The sequence below is a fragment of the Xiphophorus couchianus genome, chromosome 8 (assembly GCF_001444195.1).
Source record: "Xiphophorus couchianus chromosome 8, X_couchianus-1.0, whole genome shotgun sequence".
In the NCBI taxonomy this organism is placed as follows: Eukaryota; Metazoa; Chordata; class Actinopteri; order Cyprinodontiformes; family Poeciliidae; genus Xiphophorus; species Xiphophorus couchianus.
The window spans coordinates 10217469-10240932 of record NC_040235.1 but is presented as its reverse complement, the minus strand read 5'-3'; the positions used below and the strand labels follow the sequence as shown (position 1 = coordinate 10240932).

Genomic DNA, 23464 nt, shown 5'->3' with positions numbered 1-23464 from the left:
AAAAATCAGTCAAAGAGGAAGAAGCCATTACTCCAAAAGAAATATAAAATCCCAGATTACAGTTTGCAAATGCACTCTGGAACAAAGAACATTTTGGAGCTTTTCCCTGTGGTTTGATGAAACAAACCACAACCAAACACCCAAATGACTTATGAAGAGGATTAAACATAAGGCCTGTAAACCTTACTCAGTTACACCAGTTCCATCAGGAGGAGTGGACCATGCTTCCAGCAGACTATTGAGAAGCCTTCTGCAATTTAAGAAAGTAATGGTAAAAAGATGTAAAAATAATCTCACTCATTATTCTTGTACTTAGTAAATAGAAATAATTGTAGTTATCCTGACTAATCTAAACAGGAAACATTAGTGTGATCTAAATTCAGACAGGAATAGAGCTAAAGGGTTTTGTCAATACAGCATATGTAAACATCTGGTTTTAGTGCCTTTATGCCTCCACATAGTAATCTGCCTGCACTCAGTTACTAACCTTGAGCTTTTGGAACAGCACAGCTAAAAGGATGTGGTGCTTAGAAACAAAGTCATGGACTATCTGGGTAACTGGGCTACCGGGACTTGGTTTGCTGTAATTTTCTCAGAAAGTTTCCATTGTACAAGCTATGCCAGGTCGTAAGAGCTGAAAGCAAACACTGCTCGGGTGGCTCAAATATTTGGTACAATTTTAAAACTTGGAATGTTGTTTACTAAGGTGCGGTTAGTAGAAGCCATGCGCATTTTGGTGAGTTGCCTGTCAGTGGGATTCGACTGTGGAAGTGAGTAGTATTTTGAGTCACTGATGTATTATAGGAGTCTTGGACTGGCGCCCTGTTTGACCAGACAGGCATCACATGCCTGCAACCGGGGGAGGCGCAAAAGAAGGAAAGCATTGAAAGTAAAGATTGTCTTAAGCTGCTGCTTCACAAAGTTATTGCATTCATCACAAATGCCTTTTAAGCTGTTGCAACACAGGATTCAGTTCCCAACATGTTACTGTCACTCTTAATAGCATTAGCATCTGCAGTCCGGCTTTTGCTCACAGGTCTCACTGCATCTATAATTCATTTATCTGAAAAGAATTGGGAGCCCTGGTGGAATTAGCTAAAATGCCTTTCCAAACAGGATGCGATTATCAAAGCACCGCTGTTGCATTGAAAGCAAAAAACATCTTGCATCATGTCAATTAAAAGGCAAATCCCATCAATATTTTAGCACAATAGCAAAAGTCATTACACTCCACACAACACAATCAGGATTGTTTGAAGGTAGCTGCAAGCCCAGAAAGTCTGTCTCCAGCAAATGGCTGGCTAATTCTCCAGCTGCTGTGTTTAGGATTATCACAGCACTATCTGCCCTCTTTGTTTTAACATATTTTCCACAATGATGAGCCCAGTGGGGCATTTGACAAGCTGTAAGGCAAGGATGGAGATGGATTTTGGGCAGGAGAGGAGGTGGGGATGTGTTGCAGACAGTGATGCATTTAGTGAAATAATCATAAATTTGAGCTCAAGATGTAAAACTATTTAACACCCTGCAGACTGGTCATGTTTTCTACTCGAATTAAGCAGACGTGAGATAGAGCAAGCTGGATGACCGCAATAAGAGCTGCACAATTTGATGTGTATTTTTATGTTTTCAGATAATGTTGATACTACAGAAAGAAGGGTGAAGAGAGTGTATGTTTTGTATGGAGTGGATGATGCTAATAAAGAGTGGGACAGTGCTGTGAGGAAGACTGAGGGAGGCAGAGTGCGAAGCAAAGCTGTCGTTTCTCGCTTCAGCGGTCCGGGATGTGGGGTGCTGCAGAGAGGCGCAGATGGGAAGAACCCTCCCGTTGTGTAACAAACACACAAACTCAGGCTCAGGCACACACAAAGTTACACATTCTGGATATTTCATACCTCTCAAGACTATTTTGGCTTCAGAGGATGGCGTACACAGAGCATAAGATCACTTTTTGACTGTCCATCCTCTGATCATCCCAGCAATGAGTGCTTTATGCTGGGTGATGCTTCATTGCAAATAGAATGTGTTTTTAAGGATGAAGTAGTTATAAGTAGACCTGTCAGATTTGTTGTTTCATATGTTGAAATTATGAAAAAAAGTGTAAGTGATTAGGGGAGGAAAAGTCAAAATGATGTGGAAAAAGAACATCAACTGTCAAAATGAAATTATCGTTAAAACTTGAGACAATCATGCCTTTTGATAAAAAAAAAGTGTATGCCTAGTGTGTGTATAGGCACACACTCTATACTGAACTTGCATGAAACGAACATGGTAGTTTTAGCAATCCGCCTTGTTTTTGAGATGTCTTTTTCAGTTTATTCTCATATTTGGACTTCAAAAGCAGAATATACATCTTCTCAGCATTTTGACTTTAATCTTAAAATACAATTTCTAAAATGGCTAAAGACAGCAGTCTACAGGATATTTTATTCACTTTTTTAGAGATATGCCCAATGGTGGAAAACCTAAAGAAATTTAGAATAACCAGTGCTAAGTTCAGTAATAGTTTTAAAGTTAACTTCTTAATTAAGCAGAATACCCTGTGTTTTGTTGCCTTCCCCTTTATAAAGTAATGTTGATCCGTGCAAAGTGATGTTTGCTAATTAATTTATGGCGTTATCTTCAGCTGACTGTTGTCTGCTGATTCAAAAAATAACTCTGGTTGCCAAGCAATAGGCATAGCTGTTTTTATGAGGCTGCTTTTTGTGGCCAGACAGATGTCCAAACACCCACTCATCTTTTTTTCTCTAGCAATTAAGTGTAAGAGTTTTTAATCTTCCCTTTATCTTTCATAACGTCACCTTCCTAAAATAATAGCCTAAGTAATATTTGGCCAAAAGTGATTCTTTTTTTTTTTTTTGCCTGAATCAACTTAAAAAGGGGAGCTTTTTTATTTTTTGTTTTTGGAAAAATAGCTTTTGAATAAAATGGCTTAGTGCATTATTTTAGGAACGTGACAATACAGCTGTTAGACTTCTTACTCTTTCAAGTTGGGAGGGTGGGTGAGCTATCTACACTCTGCGATGTCTCTGGTATTCTACAAAAATTTGGTTTAAGTCATAGATTTGTGTTAGTAGATGCAGTTTTGAAGTATGAGCTAAAGACAATGACATCCATTGCAGACTAAATCTGATTTCACTGTCCGTGTGTTTATAAATGCATTCCTAATTTGATTTTAATGATTTTAAAGATAGTACCTTGTGAGTTACATTGAGTTGTTTTGTTTTTCTTAGATGAATGAGCTCTGTGCATTTAAACTTTTCTGTCCTAAAAATGTGATTCAACATTTCCATCTGTGTTAGAGCACAGGGAGGAGGCAGAAGAGGGAAAGGAAAGCTTTACAGTCAGTCTGGTGTGGCACAATGACCGCTTTTCACACGGCCTGGGAGTGACTACGCCTCTTAAAAAGACTCGTTCAGTGTTTGCAGTTGAGTGAACTTGGCAGTAAGAGCAGACACAGTAGCTACAGGCTCAAAGTTAGGAAGATGGGAAGAGAATGAGATTAGATGGAGTTAGAGGGGGGCAGGATGCTGGACTTTCTTTGCCAGGTGGTGTTCAGGTCAGCTCACCGGGGCTGATGCAACCTGCTCAGGGAACTGAAAACTGTCCCTTTGACATTATATCAGGAGGCTGGTATAGGAACATTTGAACGGTTCAAGTTATTTGTTCATATGAACATTTATTTTATTTAAAATTGGATCATATTCTTTGAGTTGGACTGTACTCTTAAGGTCCCAACTCTGTCTTGAAAAGTCTTTAAATGTTATGGAGTTTAATGTTGACACTTTTCAAGTCTTGATTTTTATGGAAAAATAAATACAAATCTGGAAACTGTTTGCAGTTCCCAACTTTTTTTCCATTTCATTATCTAAAATATATCAAAATTATGTTTTTTTTTTAAATAAGCACCTTTTTTACAATTATCTATGTAAAATATCATTTATCTTGTTTTTGGCTAATTGCATCTTGATATCTACATAAGTTATTGACCCTCTTGGTTCTAAGCTATAGAACCTATTGATAATGAACACATTCAATAAAACCATGTTTTTAAATCGTCATCTCATATTAGCATATTAGCAATTTATCTGGCTAGCCTGACTAAGATTATGGAAACAGTATTCCTTGTGTATTCAGTAGAGAATATACACCCTTACCTTAACTTACTGTATATTTCCAAACCCATGACAAAAATTGAAAACTCTCAGCATAAAGCAGAGACAATGTGACATGTTTTCTGCAATATTTGCTCAATTTCATGAATATTCACGTAACAGTGATGGATATAGTTTCCTTGTATGAAGGTTCTTGCATTTCTGATTGTATTTATTTACTTTAAACCGTTCTGCGGTCCTAATAATGGCCAACACAAAACGCGAAAAATAAAACAATTGGAAGATTTTGCTTTGTTTTTCTGTTTGTTTTTATAATGTAGCATGAAGTCTGTCAGTCGGCACTGGTTCCATGTTTTAGCAGCAGAAGCTCAGCGTGGCACCATGGTTGATGTGGAGTTGCCAGCTTGGCAGTGGAGCGGCTCTCCAGTGAGAGTCAAACTTCTTGGCTTGGTTTTTGGGTCTGGAGCTCTTTACCACTGACGCTTCTTAAATTAAATGTCTTACAGAATGCCTATATGTCTTTGAAAAATTTTGAGATATCTCCATTACTTTTTTTCAGTAAGAAGAAGCTGATGTGTTAATAGGACATTCCCAACAAATGCACACAAAAACACACAGTCTTGAAAGAGTAATCAGTCCTCTTTTCTTGTGTTCATTTCTTCTTTTTTTATGTGAGCTTGTTTATTTCCTTTGCCAAGCAGCCAGCCAGAATCTTTCCTCTGTAACCAACGAGGCTTGTAAAGAGAAGGGAAAAAAAACTTAGAAAACCCTTAACATAAATTCTGGTGACTTTTTTTCTTTCTTTTTTGTAATGACCATTGCTTTTGAATAGCAGCCATCTTGGCTCTTTAGCGTGGCTTGCGTTATTTCATTCACAGTCATCTTGATTGGCTGCAACATGGGGAAATTAGGCTGCTCTTGCTGTGCAATGCAGGGTTTCAGTCTCGGTAGTGAAGAAGCTGGCTGGTGTGTGGTCTCTGAATTTAAACCGATTCTAAGTTGATGAGGGATGTTGACTCCAAACAGTTGTTTCAGTGACAAGTTTACTATGAGGATTGACATGAGAAATAAGTACTTTTTGGTTTGTGGTTGAGATTAATTCTGTTTCTAACATATTTACATGCCAGTTTTAATTTAATCACTACAATAAAGGCTTTGCAACTTTTTTTCACTTCTGAAAGATTTTTACCTAGTCTAAGGAGATTCAAATATGAGTTTGAGCTTGTTTCCACTGTACTTTTAAAAGTACTGTGTTCTATATGGCTAGGTAGACAGATTAAAAGTACCTTTTGAAACTAACAGCCTTTAAGCAGCTATTTCACATAGTTTTTTCTGTATTATTTTTTATACTTTTGCTCTGATGTAATGTCCTAATCTTAAATGTCATGTTTTTACTAGCTGTAAGATGAAACATGTCATGATTACTGAGAAAATAGGTTGAAAGTTCAGTTTGTGTTTAATGAAAAACATACTCTGTGCTAATATTGACTGGCCTGAACATTATTGTCATCTGTCTCTTTTCTCCATTCACTTGTGTACTTTAACCTAACATTTTTTGCCCTTCATTGTATGCATTTTTGTTAATGTCCTCCAAGATGACCCAGACCACTGTCTACATGGATATTATAATCACAGTTTTATTGGCTTCTTTTAAAATTAAGTGTAATTTCAGTCGTATGCTAACTAAATTTTTAAAGGCAAATCAAATGGGTATGAAATGAGACATTTTATGTTGTTTGACAATTACCAAAGGTTTAAAATTTATTTACTGAATTGAAATATGGTTATACAATTCTAAGAAATTTCAACCAGCAAATCAAAATCAAACTAAATAGCAATAAAGTGTAATCACTTTATCCATAATCCATCAAAAATTCACTTACTGAGAGAATTACACTTATATGCTATAGCATTTTTTATGGATACAAAAGTATGGAGGAGTGACAAATTGACTCAGTCATTTGGACCTCATTAAATCAGGCAGATGCATAAGACTGTACAGTCTTTTGTCTGTAGAAATGTTGCTGTAGCGTTGGAATGCATAAAATTTAACATAATGCATTTTTATGGCGTGTTGCTAATAATAGATATTATGATCATTGAGCAAAGCAGAAGAATATCGTACTGGTTTTCTGACTTAAAAGTGACACAAAGAGTGCCATCTTTCCCAGATCTGGGTTCTGTCTTCAGATTCTTGCTAAGTGCTGAATTAGTAGACAGCAAAAGGAGGACTTTGTTGGATTCTCAATGACACCATCTTATCAGCCTGACATCTATAGAATCCTGGAGTACTTTTAGCTGTCTTTATTACACCATCAGTCAGTTTTAGTGTTAAAAAGTGACAGAGTGAGGACTCAAGTCATGGCATTTAGAATGAAGTCAGACTCAAGCCACAAATTTAATGACTTTCGACTTGATGAAATCATAAAAGAAGCAGGAGCAGTCAGTGCATCAAAGTTGGCAGATAGAATCATGGCTCATAATATTGTAAAAGCATGTTTGTAGTGTTTCAATTGGAAATATGATTTTTTTTTAATATTGCATTGGTTTTCTCATAATTTTCTAAATTTACATGAATGTTTTGTACATCATACAATATAAACACTGATTCGTAGACAATATTAAAGTTCTCTTCTGGAAAATAAAAACATTTTTCAACATAATTTGAAATATTAAAATGTTTTGTTTTTTTTACCTGTCCAGGGCGTACCTCGCCTCTCGCCTGAGATGTTTGTTGGAGATAGGCACCATGCCTCCCAACCTCACTAGGGGCAAGGGTGTACAGAAAATGGATGGATGGATGGAAAATGATTATTTCTCAGATTAAATTACATATTTATTTAAATGCCTTGTTTAAGATCTGAAATTAAAAGTTTAGGACTTAGGCTTGACCTGAGGCTTGCATGCCTTGACTTTGAACTTGGGAGTTTCATGCCTTTATTTGGGATTTTTCTCGAGACTTCGGTGGAAAGACTTGAGATTTGTGTCCAGCTAGTAAGAGTATCCAAGAGAAGAGCAAACACTCTCATAAATGCTATGGGTCAGTAATGAATCTTCAGTTAAGAAACAGATGTTTGTATTTTAAACATTGTCTGATCCTGGTAACATAAGTCCTTTGTCTAGTCATGTTCACATTAACAGATGCTCTTTTCTGGATTATCAGGGAAAAGCAACTAATTAATGATCAGATTATGTTCATTTCCTCATGCCATGAAACAGCTCAGACCAGACCTCTTGCACCATTAATGCATTAAGTCCTGTTTACAGTGTTATAGTTCAGATCATCATCACTTTTAAACCAGCACTAGGAAGTGGAAATGTTTGCTTCCCTATAAACTTTTATGATGGTCACTCCTTTGCTATGTTCCCAGTTAAATAACATTATTCCTATTGAACTGAAGCAAAGAGAATCTTTATTCAAGAGCAAGCTGTAATCATCAGAGTTGTTTACACGACCGATCCATACCAAACCTAATCAATGCCAACTGTCAGCAGCAGGCGTCCTTCCTGTAATGCCGTCCCGTATATTCCCATGTTTGTGTTCAGCTGATTCTATTAGGATTCCAGTCTTTGTTTACGCTCTGTTCCTTAAACTATTTATAGCATGTCTTCTTTCTGTTAGTCATGGACTCCTGTCACATATGCTTTCAATCTACAGTTGGTGCACCAACAGACTGTTGATTCATAAAAACTGTCTAATTGACTAAGGGTTTAATAGAGTTTCCCACAGTTTACTGCTGGGATTAAGTAAGGTTTGAAGGCCACAGTGTTGATGTAGAAATCCCCATTTCCTTGAACTTTTGGTAACTTTGTTTGCTCCTCTAATCAGGAGAAAAATGTTCCTTTATCTTTTGTTATCACTGGTAGATTTTTCTGAACTGAAAAATTTCTTAAAGGTTTTAAAATGACTAGAAGTTTACATTTACCTATGATTGGCCAGATAGTTTATATACATTCCAGTCCAGTCCAGCTTGGTTTCTTTGGCTTTTTAGCAATTCAGAGTCCACAACTGTTTGCCAGCTGGGCTCCATGTGATTCCACTCTGTGTTTGAAAGCGTTGTAAAAATTGGAAATTGTTATTGGTTCATAAAGATTCATCTCTTTCGGAAAGGTGTGATTTCTTAGAGTACAAGATGCTTATGGATAGAGGTTGCAAACACAAAGACGGATACATATATAGAAAATCTTCTAAATTGATTTGTAAAACACGGAACCAATTCTGCAGTGAGCACAGTTATTAAATGCCTTCAGACATTATTAGGAAAGAAAAATAAAACATTTTACCAGATTTAAAAGTAGTTTGATTTCCGTTATGTTCTCTCAGAGTTTTAACTCCCTTTTGTTGTGTGTTATTTGTTGAGCTGCAGAGGGAATGGATAACTCCAGCCTCACAGGAGGAGATCAGATTTCATGTTGCAATCTCCCCCCTCCTCGCTCCTCTATCTTCGTCCCAAATGCCCTTCGGTAACATCTCTCTTTCTGTGGAATCTCTTTTATGTCACTTAATATCGTTTTTCTGTTCCCCTGACCATTTCTCCTTCCCTGCCTACCACCCTCATGCTGTGCTGTTCAGCCTGGAGCATGCTAAACACAATAAAGGCAGATTTTTTTTTAAGCCCAGTTTCAGAATTTCTTTTTTTTTTAAGCCAAGACAACATCAAGAACCAGCTGCTCCTCAAGCTCTTTTGCTTTGTCAGCTTATGTTACTTCCATTTTTATTTATTTATTTTTATTTTATTTTACATGGGCATGAGCTAGGTACCTTTATCAAGGTGTCATAATGCTTTGAAAAGTTATAGATTCACTTTCCTACTGCTTTGACAGTTTAGTCTTTTTAATGTGATGCCACAAATTCAGCTGAATTTACCAAAATTTCCTTTGATCGATCTAAAGTATCAAGTTGTACAACACTGCCCCTGCCCCACCTATTGCTAGACACAGCGGACTAGCTGAAATTAGGTTTAATATGATAGCATACCAAATAGTATCTGAAAGCCATTCTTTGCAATGTTGTACACATTGATATTGGAATTTTATTTCTGAGCTAGAAAAGTCTTTATGGGTGTCTAACATTGTGTGTGGGTGAAAATAACCCTAAAAACGTTCAGTTTGAAAGCTGAGTTCACATGTGGGACTCCAATTTCTTTCCACTTACCTTTGTGAATGAATCATCTGCACATAATTGGCGCTTATATGCAAAAGAGCAGTGGTCCTCAATTGTAACCTTGTGGCGCACCCATTTTACATTTTTAAAATATGGATCTTTTTCTGCAAAGCAATTTTCTAAATCATCCCTGTGTTTGTGTGTATACTATCAGTATTACACATCCAATGTTTTTGCTCAACATTAGTTTATTAAAAATATCAAGTTTTCATGTTTAAATTAGACTGAATTAGCCAAAAAGGGCAAGTTCACATTAATTTCCTGCACCACTTTTTCTCTCCCATCCTGTTCCCAGTCATGAATTATTGAGACTGGAGCCCACTCGTTGCAAAACTGTCATGACACAAGGTGTCCCATTACCCACTTCACTTTCAGTACCTCCACCGCTATGTCGTCTTGTCTACAGTAATCCAAAAATCCTCACAAACATCCATGTGTCTATACTTACACACGCAGTCTAATCTAATATTGACTTGTAATGAAAAGGTAGAAAAGCTGACTTCCTGCAGTGCTGCTCTGCTGCACAGCATGATTACACAGTACAAATACACTGCCTGTGCAAATAAAAGTTTCCACCTGGATTTAAATAAGCACAAAAAAAAGCTCCCTTTGGAGAAGGACTAGAGTGACAGATATGTATGTTTTAGCAGGCCCTTACTGAATCTGTAAGTTATTTTTCATTTCTTTACCAAGTACATCAGCTTGTGGTTGCTGGAACAGTTTCGGGAACCTCAAACAATTGGTTTTCATTAAGCAAAGAACATTTCTGAGGTAGGGGCTTTGAAGCCTGTGGATACAGTACTGGGTCGCCTCGCAAAAGTATTCACACCCCCTACATTTTTCATAAACATTTCCTCACAAATTTCTAAGACATTAATCTGTATTTTATACAATAGATCAAGAATAAAAGAAGTGTACAGTGAAAGTAATGGAGATGCATGTCTATTAAACTGTATTTACACAAACATATGAAATATAGCATATATGTATTCAACCCCCTTTGATCTAATACCCCAGAGTAGAATCTGCATTAAAATGCCCACCTCCTAGAACTAGCTTTGAACTGATGACCAGTTCAACGAGAACAAATATCCAGTTTAACCAGTTAACTCAAATGGACCTTCCCACATGCAACTAAAGCTCCTGCTTGCAGCTAGCAAGGCCAGCTAGCAAAGTCTGAAGCATGTTTTAGCCAGATTCTTCTAACTTTATTGTACTTTCATACTCTTTTCAATTTTGGTTTGTCTTGTTAATAAATACTTTTATTTCTAAATAAATGTTCTCAAACACACATCATTTTCTATCTTAAACAGTACTGTTTCAGGCAAGAAACAGTATCATTTACCTAGGCAAGTGAAATTGTAGAGGTTCTCTCAGTTTAGTTTGGTCTTTTTTTAGATTTCATTGTGGAAGTAACATAATCTAGACAGGTATTGGTGCAAATAGGTTTCGTCCACACACAGTGGGGCAACGATTTCCAAGTGGACTCTATTTTAGTAACTTTCAGTGGATGATGAGGAGTCACAATGACATGCTATTGTCTCCGTTCCCTCCTCAGAAGTGTGGGACATTAGCCAGAGGACCAAATGCATGGGGACATTCCTGCGTCACTAAAGATGCTCTGAATATTCTTAGCTCCATCTGCTCTAGACACAGTCTTATAATGTTAGGCATCTTGAGATGTTCACAAAAGAGAGAAACTGATCTTGTGTCTGATATTGCAAATTTACTTTTAAGTCTTGTCTCTGACTCTAAGTAGGTGAACCCACATGTTGCTGGGGTTACATGAATGTGGCTCTTGTCCTCTCATTGTGTGGGTACAAATGTGTTGAATTTGGGGTGTGGATGTGGTGCATAAATTGAGCTAAACTCTCACTATTAAGTTTATAGTGTAGACCTAAATTGTATTGTCTCAGAGACCCCATTTTGACTACACAACTTCGGTAATTCTTCAATTTTTTTATTTTGAACCTGGTGCCAGAAAAACTCCTCTGAGATTTTGGATCTTAATAGCAAGTTTGCATCACGTATTTGCTGCAGATCTGATCTTATCAGATCTTGCACATTAGGAATTTGCAATCATTAAGTTTACAGTAATTTTTCATACTAAAGTTTCAATCTCAGATACATGTATGATGACAAATGTAGGGCTGTTTATTTTGAACACACAGCAAGACATAATGGACATCACCGCTTAGTTTTTTGCAGAAAAATGGCTTCAAGACCTCAAACCACACATCTGAGCATGTAGGAAGAATCCATCTCTTTATTGTGATAGTATTAGCTGTAAAGGATTTGATTAGACTTCCAAGGCAGCAATGGCTTCATGGACATAATGCAACACTGCCAGGCAAAGATTTGTGTTGCCTCTGGCATCAGAGCCATGATGGTATTTCAGCTTTACAATATATCTGCTTCTGCAGTGTTGAAGTGTTACTCCTGTAGATGTGTGTGTTTATTGAGGAAAACATCATGCTTTATGTGTCTCCTGTGCATGTGGGTGTCTTTGAAAAAGCGCTATTCCCCCCACTGTGGACGCATGGCTGAATTCATAAATGTCACTCGTCTTTTTCAATCTGTGAAAGCTTCAGAGTGACAGTGTTACCTTGGTTACTTAGTGTAAAATACAAAAACAATGTTCTCAAGCTGACTTTGTTTAGATTAAAACTGCAGTGGATCAACAGTTTGTACTTCTTATGATTGACTTTTCTCTGAATGTATCAGATTTAAATCTGACTTTAGGTAAATTTATTTTAAAAAAATTCTAGAAATGTTGCTGTTAACTGTGATTAGTCGGGTTTGTTGTCATGCTGTCATTTCTCTGACAGACGGGACTAAGATGTTCTTGGAAGGCTCAGTTCTTGATGGGACAGGACAAAACATACTGTGTATGCTGGAAAAAGCTGTCCATGAAAGAAGGAAGTGTTTTTTGTCTTGATTCAAGAATAAAATTACAGTGTTTCCATAAATACTGCATGAAAATCATATCCCCTTTTTTGTAGACTTGAGTGTCACTAAGTCCCCACCACTTCTGAGTGTTTGCCTCGACACTAAGAAAGTGATTTGTAGGAAAATCTTGACATGACTTAAGAAAAATCCACCATGACGCCTAGAGTGCTGTATATTTTAGGAATAATTGCAGTGCACAAAGGGTGATTAACGCTGTGCAGTTCTGTGAACAAACAACAATGGTCATTCTTTGTGTTTTTCACTGTCCGCCTTGATGCTTCTCTGAGTTTATTCTCTGTGCATCAGTTACGTGATTGTGCAACTGTATTAGCTGGCAGTGTAGCCTTTCATTTTTTATGCGCTGTCTTCAGAAACAAGCTGGATTTCACTGCTGTAGAGATGGAGAATTTCAAAATCTCTTTGTTTTGCCTTTCGTCTTTCAGAGACTGATTTCTTAGATGCCTCACCGGTAGCTGAGAATTGTGTTGATAAACATTTGGAAATGCAGTGTTTGGTTATCACAGATGATTAAAAATAAATGTATTTTCTCTATATGACACGCATACAGCTTTTAATCGCACTGATATGACATGTTCAACAAATGTTTTTAGTTTTAAACAGAATACTTTCATCACCTGACTAATTCAGATGTGACACATATGCATAGATGTGTTTAATCTCACAAAAATGCATTAAAAGTTTTGGAGGCAGACCAAACATGGACATGAGTCTCAGTGTTGTATAAAGTACTGAAATCTCAGAGTCAAGTAAAAGTATAGGTACCTCTCCAAAATACGACTTTGGTAAAAGTCCAAGTCACTGACTGAAATGTTACTTGAGTTAAAGTCTTAAAGTATCTGAAACTTCTTGTACTTAAGTATGGAAATTACTGTAAAAATGGATGTACTCAAGTAATGTAATGAAAAGTACAAGTAAAAAGTAAAACAAAGCAAATGCAGTTTGAATGACATTTTTTATATTTTGGTAAACTTGTCAAATACACTTAAAATAATGTACCCAACCAAGTGCAGGCAAAATTAAACCTGCTAATAGATATACCTGCAGGCATCATTTAGTTAAGAAAATTAGGTGCTTTACCTATAGCACAAGGTTAACTTAACCTGCTTTACAACTAACCAGCTTCTTAGTAAACCCTCCAGGACAGAAAATACAACGTTTTTGTAAGCCTTAAGTTTTCCCTTCAAGTAAGGTCAGTGCTGAAAATGAGAAAAATAAATAGTACAGAAAATGCGGCCAACATGAAGAAAAAGAGCTGTTACGATTACTCTACTTCACAAATCAGTGAATCAGTCAATGCTACAGTCAGTAGGTGTTGCACACAACTGGTCATTATGCAAAAGAAAAAAAGAATTGGGAGGGAAATGCAGCTTATTGGCATCTGTAAACCTGGTTTTGAACTTGCATGCCTTTCCTATATTCGTTAAATTTAGTCTAAATTGCTATCGCTATGGCTTCTGTCCCCCCTTGAACAGAGGAGTCTAGGTAGCCTGCTATAGTCAACATTAAGCCTAAGCTAAATACACCACGTGTGGAACTGAAACAATGCCAAACAAAGTTCATTTATGGTCAATGTTTTACAATACAGTAGTGCCTAGTGACCAAGCTATAGTTACTGAAACAGGAGGATTATAACCATTTCATAAGACGTTACCTCGATGTGTTTCTTCAAGTTGGACGGGGAGTTTTTGTAAGATAGAATTTCCACATCTTCGGGCAGGAATAACATAAACTGCATGCGGTACGACGAATCTTTAACACCCACGAAAGAGTATATTGTGTTTAAATAAGGCCATGGGCTCTCATCACCAGCTGGTGGTTCCCCTGGAGCCGTGTCCGACGTAGTTGCAGTCGTTGTGGTCTCCGTCTCCTCCTCCATGTGACTGCTGCTGATAGCGAGACTTGCTTTGTGTTTAATGGGAGAAGCGAAACAGGTGTATCCTATTGGAGGTGATGAACAAGCCCAGGCAAGTAGGCTACGGACTTTGTTCGGTAGCCTACTTGCTAATCAGTAGGTGGGGTCAAAACACTTGCGTTTCTCTTTCTCGCTTTTTTGTAACGAGTAACTAAACCACACATTGAAAATGTATCGGAGTAAAAGTACGCAATTAAGTTCGGAAATATAGTGAAGTAAAAGTGAAAGTCATCAAAAATTTTCATACTCGAGGAAAGTATGAAGTACTCCAAACTATACTTAAGTAAAGTAGTGAAGTATTTTTACTTTGTTACTATACAACACTGATGAGTCTCCTGTTGAGTCTTACTCAGCAGACTGACTGATTTTCAGTATCAGAGGTTAAAATGAGGAGCACTTATTTTAGGAATGGCTGATATGAGATAACATCTTAATCTATTTGGGTTTTTACATTAACATTGGACATTTGTCATAACATTTAGAATCTTTTGCCAGTCACCATATTAATATGCAGTAGTTAAATATCAAAAAGCAACAAGTAATCAGTATTTTGGAATAAATGCATCTGTTTAACCAGTTATCAAACCACACAGAGAGATCCTTTAAAGCTGACCCTAGCACAAGATTATTATTGACTGCTAGTGTTCACAAAATCTTGTATTTAGCTGTAGAAGCTAATTTGGTGAGATATGAGTTTGGTTTTGCTTTGGACTTGAAGCATTTCTGTTTGATTTACCCTTTAATTGATGCGTCATTCTTCTTTTTTTAAGGTTTTATTGGCTGTAGTAGCATTTATTTGAAAGTGGTTAGACAGGAAAGTAGGTAATGAGAGAGGGAGAAGACATACAGCAAAGGTCATCAGGCTGGGACTTGAGGACTGAGGCCTCCATTTATGGTTTGTTCTTTACCCCTGTGCCACCACAGCACCCCGAAATTAAGAGTTGGTAAATTCCCCAAAACCTATAGCAATTGCCTTTGTTCTTAATTACCTATTTTGGAAATCGTCAGTGTTTGAAGCTCCCAAAGTAATAACCTGTGCATCAATTTTGTACCACAAAATAGGTAAAACTATTTAGCATTCAAAACATTTAAAAACAATGTAATGAATGGAGGGAGTTGTCCCGAAGCTTTTAAATAAACTTCAAAAATGGTGAGACTGATTTATGAATCTTAAACAGGAAAAGGAACAGCTGACACTGACGACAGACTGGGTGGAACGTGGAGTTTCTGTGTTTACAGACATGTCTTCATTTTTTCTTCTTCGACAGAATACATCTATTTTCAGAGTGGCATCATTTCGAGGCGGGGAACATCAGCTAGCAAAGAGATGGGGAACAAAAAAGGGCAAAATGGATTTCAAAATAAACTTATGTGATGAGTAATAAACAGAGGGCCGTAAAAGGCCTGCAGCCATGAGGGTATTTTCAGTGTAGGACACAACAAAACCGCAATTAATTTAGCTCTGGAGGCGAAGCTTGTTAAAACATATTTTAGACATGTGGCATTTGGTGACTCAAACAGAACAAGTCTGCATCCCATATGGTTGTTAAGGACCCAGTCTGGATAATACAGGTACTTATTTAGAGGTCGCATCTGTTAAAGTGCACTGATGGGACATTATTGTTTTGAACTAATTTAAGGGCCTTTTATTTTTAGGTGTAAGTGGTGCAAATTTAGGTTTGTTGTGAAGTTCTAAGATGTCAATTAAGCAGATGTAATTACTGGGAGTGAATGATATACTTCATAATCTGCTTGCTTTTATTTAAACAAAAAAGCAACAAATAAAATAACATTGGTTATTAGAGGTTTCATGTCATCTATAATTATTCCAAATCCCTGTTTTCAAACCAAGTTTTACTGAATTTACACCTTTCCATGACAAATAAACTGTTAGAGGAACTTTAGAAAAAACATTTTCAATTTAATTCCCTTAACCATTCACAAAAGGCCAGTTTCAGATGCACATTTCTTTTGAGCATGAATATCCAGGCATTGTAGTTGTGTCACATTGTAATCGCATCAAAAGTACAAATTTAATTTGAAAGTAAATGTATTTTAAGCATTAGTACTTTAGAAATTGGTGCCTTAAAAATTCTTATGGCCTAAAACTAAGTTGTTTGAATATGATAATTATTCTGACCCCACAGAAACAGTGTAAACCAAAATAAAACCCTAAAATCTACTTATCATTGCTTTTTGAAAATATCATCCTGCTTCTGCTGACAAGAGCTGACAGGGTACTTCAAGGTTATCAGACATTTGACACAGTTGTGTTCTCTGCAGGCGCCTGTGTGTGTGTGTGTTTGTGTATTCACACGTGGCCAGCCTGTCAGTCTCCAAGATATGGCTGACAGACCTGTGTGGTGGGTTATTGATGGCTTCCATTAGAGGCTGAATCCCCCTCCTTTAAGAGGACACCCTCACCTTGCACTACCTGTTCTTTGATTTCCCTACAGCCACTTTCTTCCCGCGGTTGGTGTGGCTTTCTTCTGTGCTAATAAATATGAGATGTTGCTGAGACGGCAGAAAGCCAGACGATATTTTGGGAACGGTAGTGCGAATGCTGATGCAATAGTTGCTTCTCTATGTTTCTGTAAACTGACCCTGTAAAGATCAAAGATTAAAAAAAAAAAGTTGCAGCTGATGGATGCGCTTGTGTTTTCCTACACCTCCTTTTTCCCACTCAATACACAACTTCAGCTTCTCACTTTTATGGATAACCTGCATTGTTTTGCAATATTACTGCTTTACTAATAGTACATAGTGGCTTACCAGAGACTTTCCGCCCATATTTAGTCTATTATTTAATCTTACTCAAGTGTGACAAATGCCCCCCTGCCTTTTGTGTCTTTTCGTCAGTGGATAGCGGTTTCCCTCCCTATCTTTACATCCTTTGCTTCACCCTATAGTTGAGTCAGCGCAGCCTGAGGCTCGCTGCCAAAGGATCTCAACTCCTTGTTAAAGGTTATTTACTTTGGCTGGTGCAGCTTAAGAGGGTGTTGGATCAATTTGAGTGCTCTGACAACGCAGCTTCAATTTATGTGCGCCTCTCGTCTTCATTTTCCAATTTTGCTACTGTAAAAGCTAGTAGAAACAATCAACCATACACAAAAAAGTTTTGCTGATAGATCCTGTGTCATTCATTTTCTCCAGTAAATGTATGGCTTTTATGTGAACAGATATGTAGCTCCAATGAACAGACTTGAGTTGATATCAGGTTGCCGTATCACTGCTTTATGCAGAATCTGAAAATGAGCTTTTGAAGATTTTTGTATTTACTCAGTAATAGAACACAACCTTATTGTGCCTGTTGTGGTGCGTTTACTTATTTCAAAAGGATTTTCAACATTTCTCTTTGGCTTTTCCTGTGTAACTTATAAGTGAACAGAAAGTATTTATCCCAGCATATAATGAAGTCTGCCAAAGTGTTATTTGTTATATTTTGTCTCTTTCTCCTCCTCATCAGTACTCAGCTCAGCATGTCCTCATATTTGTGTTGCTAATTTTGGTTGATTGCTTCCATGCGCACAGCTGAACCACTGCTTCCTTTCGTGCTCTCTCACAGATCCTGCCTGACATGTCTAATGACACACGCACACGCATGCACGCACACTCCCCGACCTCCCCATTCATCCACCCATTTGGAAGCTCTCCTTGCAGAATTTGGGTCAAACACCTCCACTCTTACAACATCTCTTGTGTTTCTGTGTGTGTAGGTGTGTGTGGGTGGGCCTGTCCATCAAAACGGTCCTGGACTCTGTATACACCAGATATCCTGACAGTAGATTGGTGTTATCAGTCTCTGCTTATTGTCACAGAGAGAGGTCTCTTTTTAGAGATGAAGAAACGTGGCTTCTGTTTTCAAAAAAAGAATAGTAGGAGCAAAACATTCTCAACACTACTTAGTAGTCACGATAAAGGTCAAGGAATTAAAGGAAGACATTTGAATAGTTGATCTTTCAGTGCAGTAGTGTAATCTCAAATTAAAAAACATAGAAAAATGCAACCTTGAATTTGAATACAATTATTGAGTGGCATATTATTCTTTCACAAGGTTAGCAGTTTGACACCAAGTCCTCTGGATTGATGTAAAACCCATGTAACTGAAGCAATTTTAATTCATATTTAAAATTTTTATGTTGATAAACGTGTCGGGTAACTTAATATGACTTCCTTTTGCACAGCAAATCTAATTCTAAGGAGCTATTTTCATTCTTGATACGAGAGCAGAAACATTGTAAACAACATTTAAAAACATCTCATTTCCAGACTCATATTTGTTGTTGCTGCTGAAGTTGTGGCTATTTTACTAGTCTGGGTGTGGGAGTCATATTTACTCAGAGAGCGTACATCAAATGACTCATCGCATCTGTCTGTCTGGTGGTTCATCTTTTAGATATTTCTGCATATGAGGTATAATTAAATGATAAAAACACCTCCTTTTTAAACTAGAATAAAAACCTATTTCATTCCGTTGCTCATTTAATGAGACATAAAGTTTACTGGTGGTTCTTATAAAAAGCTAACATGACAATAAATGTTAAGCCTCACAATGACTGTAATGATGTCATTTTTCATGTTTGCGTACTCCCGGGCTGGCTATAATTTTACAGTGTTTTTATCTGGGGAGACTCTGCTGCTCTGCTCACCACCCACAGAGCCTCATCTGTGTTCTCCCGTGTGTTCGTGCTGACTGTGTTTGTTTCAGCAGTGTGACGTGAACTCCCTCTAGAACAACGAAACCAACTTCGGTTCATCTCTCCGAGCTGCGCATTCACATGAGCAGAAACCACCACGTGCTCAACCTCAACAAACATATGCGGTTGCACGCACACACACGCACATACACGCGCACACATGCTGAGACAAGTTGCACACAAATGCACAACTACTCCTGTCATGAATCCCCTTCTCATTTCTTCCCTGTCTTCTCTTCATCATCCATACGCTCTGCCTGGCAGATTAGTGGAGCATACAGGAGCCACAGGGGAATGGATGCATTTGTGGCTCTTTAGCACAGAGCTTTGAAACCTCTGGGAGAGTGTAACTTTCATTTGAATTTTGTTCTTCGAAAGGTCGCACTATTTTAATTCAATTTTCAATTTATCTTGATTTTCCCATGCTCTGTATATAATTGGCTAGGATTATTGTACAGTTTAATTATTAAAACTTGCATGTTTTTTTTTTTTTTTATTCAGACAAGGAGTGATTTTTTTGTCTTTCAACTGTAGCTGTCTTGCTTTTTAAGCGGTCTGGCTTTTACTTCATGATTTGCCAAATCTAGCCTACCCCGATGAGCTTTCATGTCCCAGTAGCAGAAACACATCCCCACAGCATGATGCTGCCACCACTGTATGTCACCACAGGCATGGAGTTTTCAAGATCATTTGTAGCCTTTGTTTTCTGTCACATGCAGTGCTTTGCATGTCAGCCAAGAGGTAAAATTACTCTCATTTTTCCAAACTCCATCAAGGTCAAATGCGTAGATTTTATAACTAGCTGTTTTGAGAGTCATGTTTTGGCAGGTTATCAGTTGTGCCATACTCTTTAGATATTTAGATGACGCAGTAATCCTTTTTTTTAATCAACTGTTTGAACTACTGTGTGTTTGTCTATAACTGGGATCAGCAACCAATTAGAGTTCAAAAAGCCAGGTTTGCTCTCTCCTCTACCAAATACAATTTTTTAGAGTCACAAAACCAGTTTGACCTTTAAAACAGAGAAATTTGTCAGGTTTTTTTAATGTACTGTGTATATAAAATGGCTGGTGTTTTTTTAGCTCTTAAAAAATGCTAGTCATCAATAGACAAATGTGTTTGAGGAGAATGTCAATATTTCTGAACACAAAATAAGAATTCATCTGTAAGATATGAAGCTGATAGCTTCCTTCCACCTTCAGAGTCCTTCTGTTGTGGAAACTCAATGCAGATATTACACTAAAAAAGATAAAACCAACTTTTATCTTTTAAAAACACCACAAAATGTCTCTGGAGCCCACAGACTGCAGACTGTTGGTCTATCACTTTAAGTCCCAGTGCAATACGTTGAGGTTTTGGACTGCAACAAGACAAAATGTGGAAAAGTTCAAGACCACATGAATACTTTTGCAAAGCGACGTATGTTAAATACATTTCTGTTTGTCTTTCTAAGAAGAAACATTTTGAGTTTGTTTTCAAAGTAGATACAGCCACATGTATTTGCAAGTTGAAACATTGTCTGTGCTTTACAGCCACAAGGCCCCTCAAAATTCATTTGGTTTCGTCAGAAAGGTCAAAATTACAAAGTTGAGCTAAAGTGCAAACAGTGAAGTCTTTCTGTTGTGGAACATTTGCTGGTGTGGTTTGTAGAATCAAAGATGCTTTGGGCGAAATGCATCAGGGAGGAATCTCAGACAAAACTCGTTAATGTAGGCAAAATAGACAAAAAACGTTTTGTCCTCTTTCTCCAGTGCTGCCGCTCTGTGTGTTTGTGGAACTTGTTTGTTTACTTCATGCTGCCAGCCTGCAGCAATGCGTGGCTGTTTGCTTCTGTTTCTTGCTGAAGTTTATCATGGGAGCTTGCTACACATTAAACACTTTAAAATGCAGCATCATGGAGACCGAAGAATAATACTTTGTTGAATATAAATGGTGATTACTTCCTGTGTTTAGCCAAGTCTTTTTCCATTTTGAAATAAGACACAAACAGAAATCATAAAAAAGGAAACAAGCTTTTAGGAAACAATGTTGTTCTTTTTGTACATTGTAGCAGAGAAAAGCAAACTCTCCTAATATCTCCTAATAAAGTGAGTACACCTCGGTGCAATGTGACATCTTGCATGATCTAAAAAGCTCTCAGTTATACTGCTGTTTTTCATTTGAGCACATTTTTGTTGTGGTAATCTTGTCAGCCTGGAGGACAATGGCATTGCTTTAGTTTCTGGAGAGCCTGCCATTCTTCACAGACTGTTTGTTGTTCTTCTGGCTAGAGGGGATGTGTTGCTCTCCCTCTGTCTTTAAAATACCTGAAAGTTGCTCTGGCGAATTCAAGTCGGGCAACATATTGAGTCAGGTCATCGCCTCCCCCTTTTTTTAGGAAATCATTTTTTGTGATTTGGTAGTTTGTTTTTTCTGCTCGGTTTCATTTTAAAATACCTGTGACCAGAAAGTGGAACACATCTTTTTACAAAGGCTAAGTTTCTGGAGTTGTGATAACCTTGAATAAAAATACCAGTTTGACATTATTACACTATGAACACTTTTTTGTTTTAAATGGTTTGAATAATAGCTTTTTTTCTTTTTTGCCAACCTCCAACACTATATTCCATTACCAAATAATACAGGAGAGTAAGGCTATATATGACATACTCAGCGAAGTGAAGCAGGCTCTATCCATTTTAGAAACAATATCATCAGAATAGTTTGCTGTTCATCCATCATAGTTGTCTATTTTCCCACTTTAAGGCCTCATTTTCTTGGTTCACATGAAGTTTAATGTTGCAGCTGCCTTGATGTTGGAGTGTCGGTAAGGATGAAACTATTACTGGGCTGCAGCTGCACATAAATACACCTATATGGCATTCATGTGTCCTTGTGGTTCATTCTGCTTTTTATGATGTCATGTTAGCCCATTGGTGTGTGTTTAGCTGTGTATGTGACTCCCCTGCCTTGCCCTTGGTGTGTAATAAGCATGTGGGACTGCAGCACATCTGTCTGGTGGTCGAGAAACCGTGCAATGCTGCTGTGCACCATTTTCACCCATTGCAGCCCCACCCCCCACCTGCTGGGCCCTACCAGTCACTTTGTACGTACACACGCTCCAGCAAACCCACCAAAGGACGAGGTTTCCACAGGGGTTGAGGACACCCACACGCTGTCAGGGAGGCTGCCTTTGTGTCAGTATATGAACCTGCTGTGCTTTCCAGTCGCTGCAGTACACTTGCTTTCCAAGTGGCTGTGAGGAGTTAAGAATGTGTTCATTGAAACTAGAGCAACAATAAACTTAATACACTATTATCAGTTTGCTAGCATCATCAAACTGCAACTGATGATTATTTCAGTAATCGATTTATTCTATTTAGATTTTTCTGACTAATTAATCAGATAAAAAAATTCTGCAGATTTTTCATATAACCACTTAAGCCTTTCGTAAAATATTAGAAATGCATTCAGATATATAAATAAATGATTGAATTGTTTTTTCTAAAATAAGGAAATAAAGATTTTATTCCCTGACATGCAATAACATGCCATTCCTTTCATTGAACTCTTGATCATTGGTAGCAAAGGATGCATCTGCAGCTGATAAATACTAATAATACCAACATGTGAAAAGCTCGGCCCTTTCTGCTTGACTTATCATCAATACAGTGTAGTGCTAATCTATTGATATATATTTTTGGATCAACCGATTAATAATTTTTATAACAAAAGGTACAGGCTTTGAATCAGGTGAAGCGAAAACTATGCCATTTGAGGTATCCTGGGCAGAACATTTTTCATATAAGGTTTTTTTTTTTTAAAGCAAAATGCACATATTGTACATTTTTGGCTTAATTACCTCAAAAAAGATCATTGTTTTTATTGAGGCTGTATATTCCACTTAATTTACTGGTTACTAATTTAGTTGACAATTTTTCCAATAATAGATTCCTCAGCATTAATGCAATTAATAGTTTCAGCCCTAAGCTGGATATGCCTGATGATTGAGTTGTTTTAACGTCTTTGGTTCTTTTTATTTTTACTCATTTTGTCATTCCAGACTAACTTGATCAGAGTCCTGCTTGTATATTACAGTAACTCTTCAATATGTGTAATGTTGGCAGTTTTGTCAGTTATCATACCGTTATATTATTACACAACTCATGCCAATAACATGCCAATAATGAGATGATTTATTACAGCTCCATTTTTTGACTAAACTTAGAAATCCCATTTTTAATCACAGATAAGCAAACTTCTTCATCAGACATTAGCATGAACTAACATTTTTTACATGATTGGAAATAATTTTGCTGTAGTTAAATAAAATCATCACTTTCTTTATATTTTCTATGTGTGAGTCATGGCTTTGAAACAGGTTATGTGCTCCTGCTCTCTCTTAATGTACCAAAGGTAAATGACACCTGTGGGCGTACAACAGTGCATACACATCAGGCTGTTCAACCTGCAGGGCCACGATCTCCCCCCCGTTGTAGTGTCCGGTTACATAAGCAGGCTAATGTTACCCAGGCAGCCCATGTAACTGGCACCTCACTATCAGTCACTGCTCCAGAGAAGGAGAACCGGTCACAGGAAGCTTATGATCAGAGGGAAAGACGGTTAG

At 37.4% G+C, this 23464-nt stretch overlaps 1 protein-coding gene across 1 annotated transcript in view; it reads left to right on the top strand.

The window, feature by feature from the left end:
* The window catches only part of bcr (BCR activator of RhoGEF and GTPase), a 75049-nt gene that overhangs the window by 3724 nt on the left and 47861 nt on the right, over positions 1-23464 (top strand). The gene's annotated exons all lie outside the window — the stretch shown is intronic.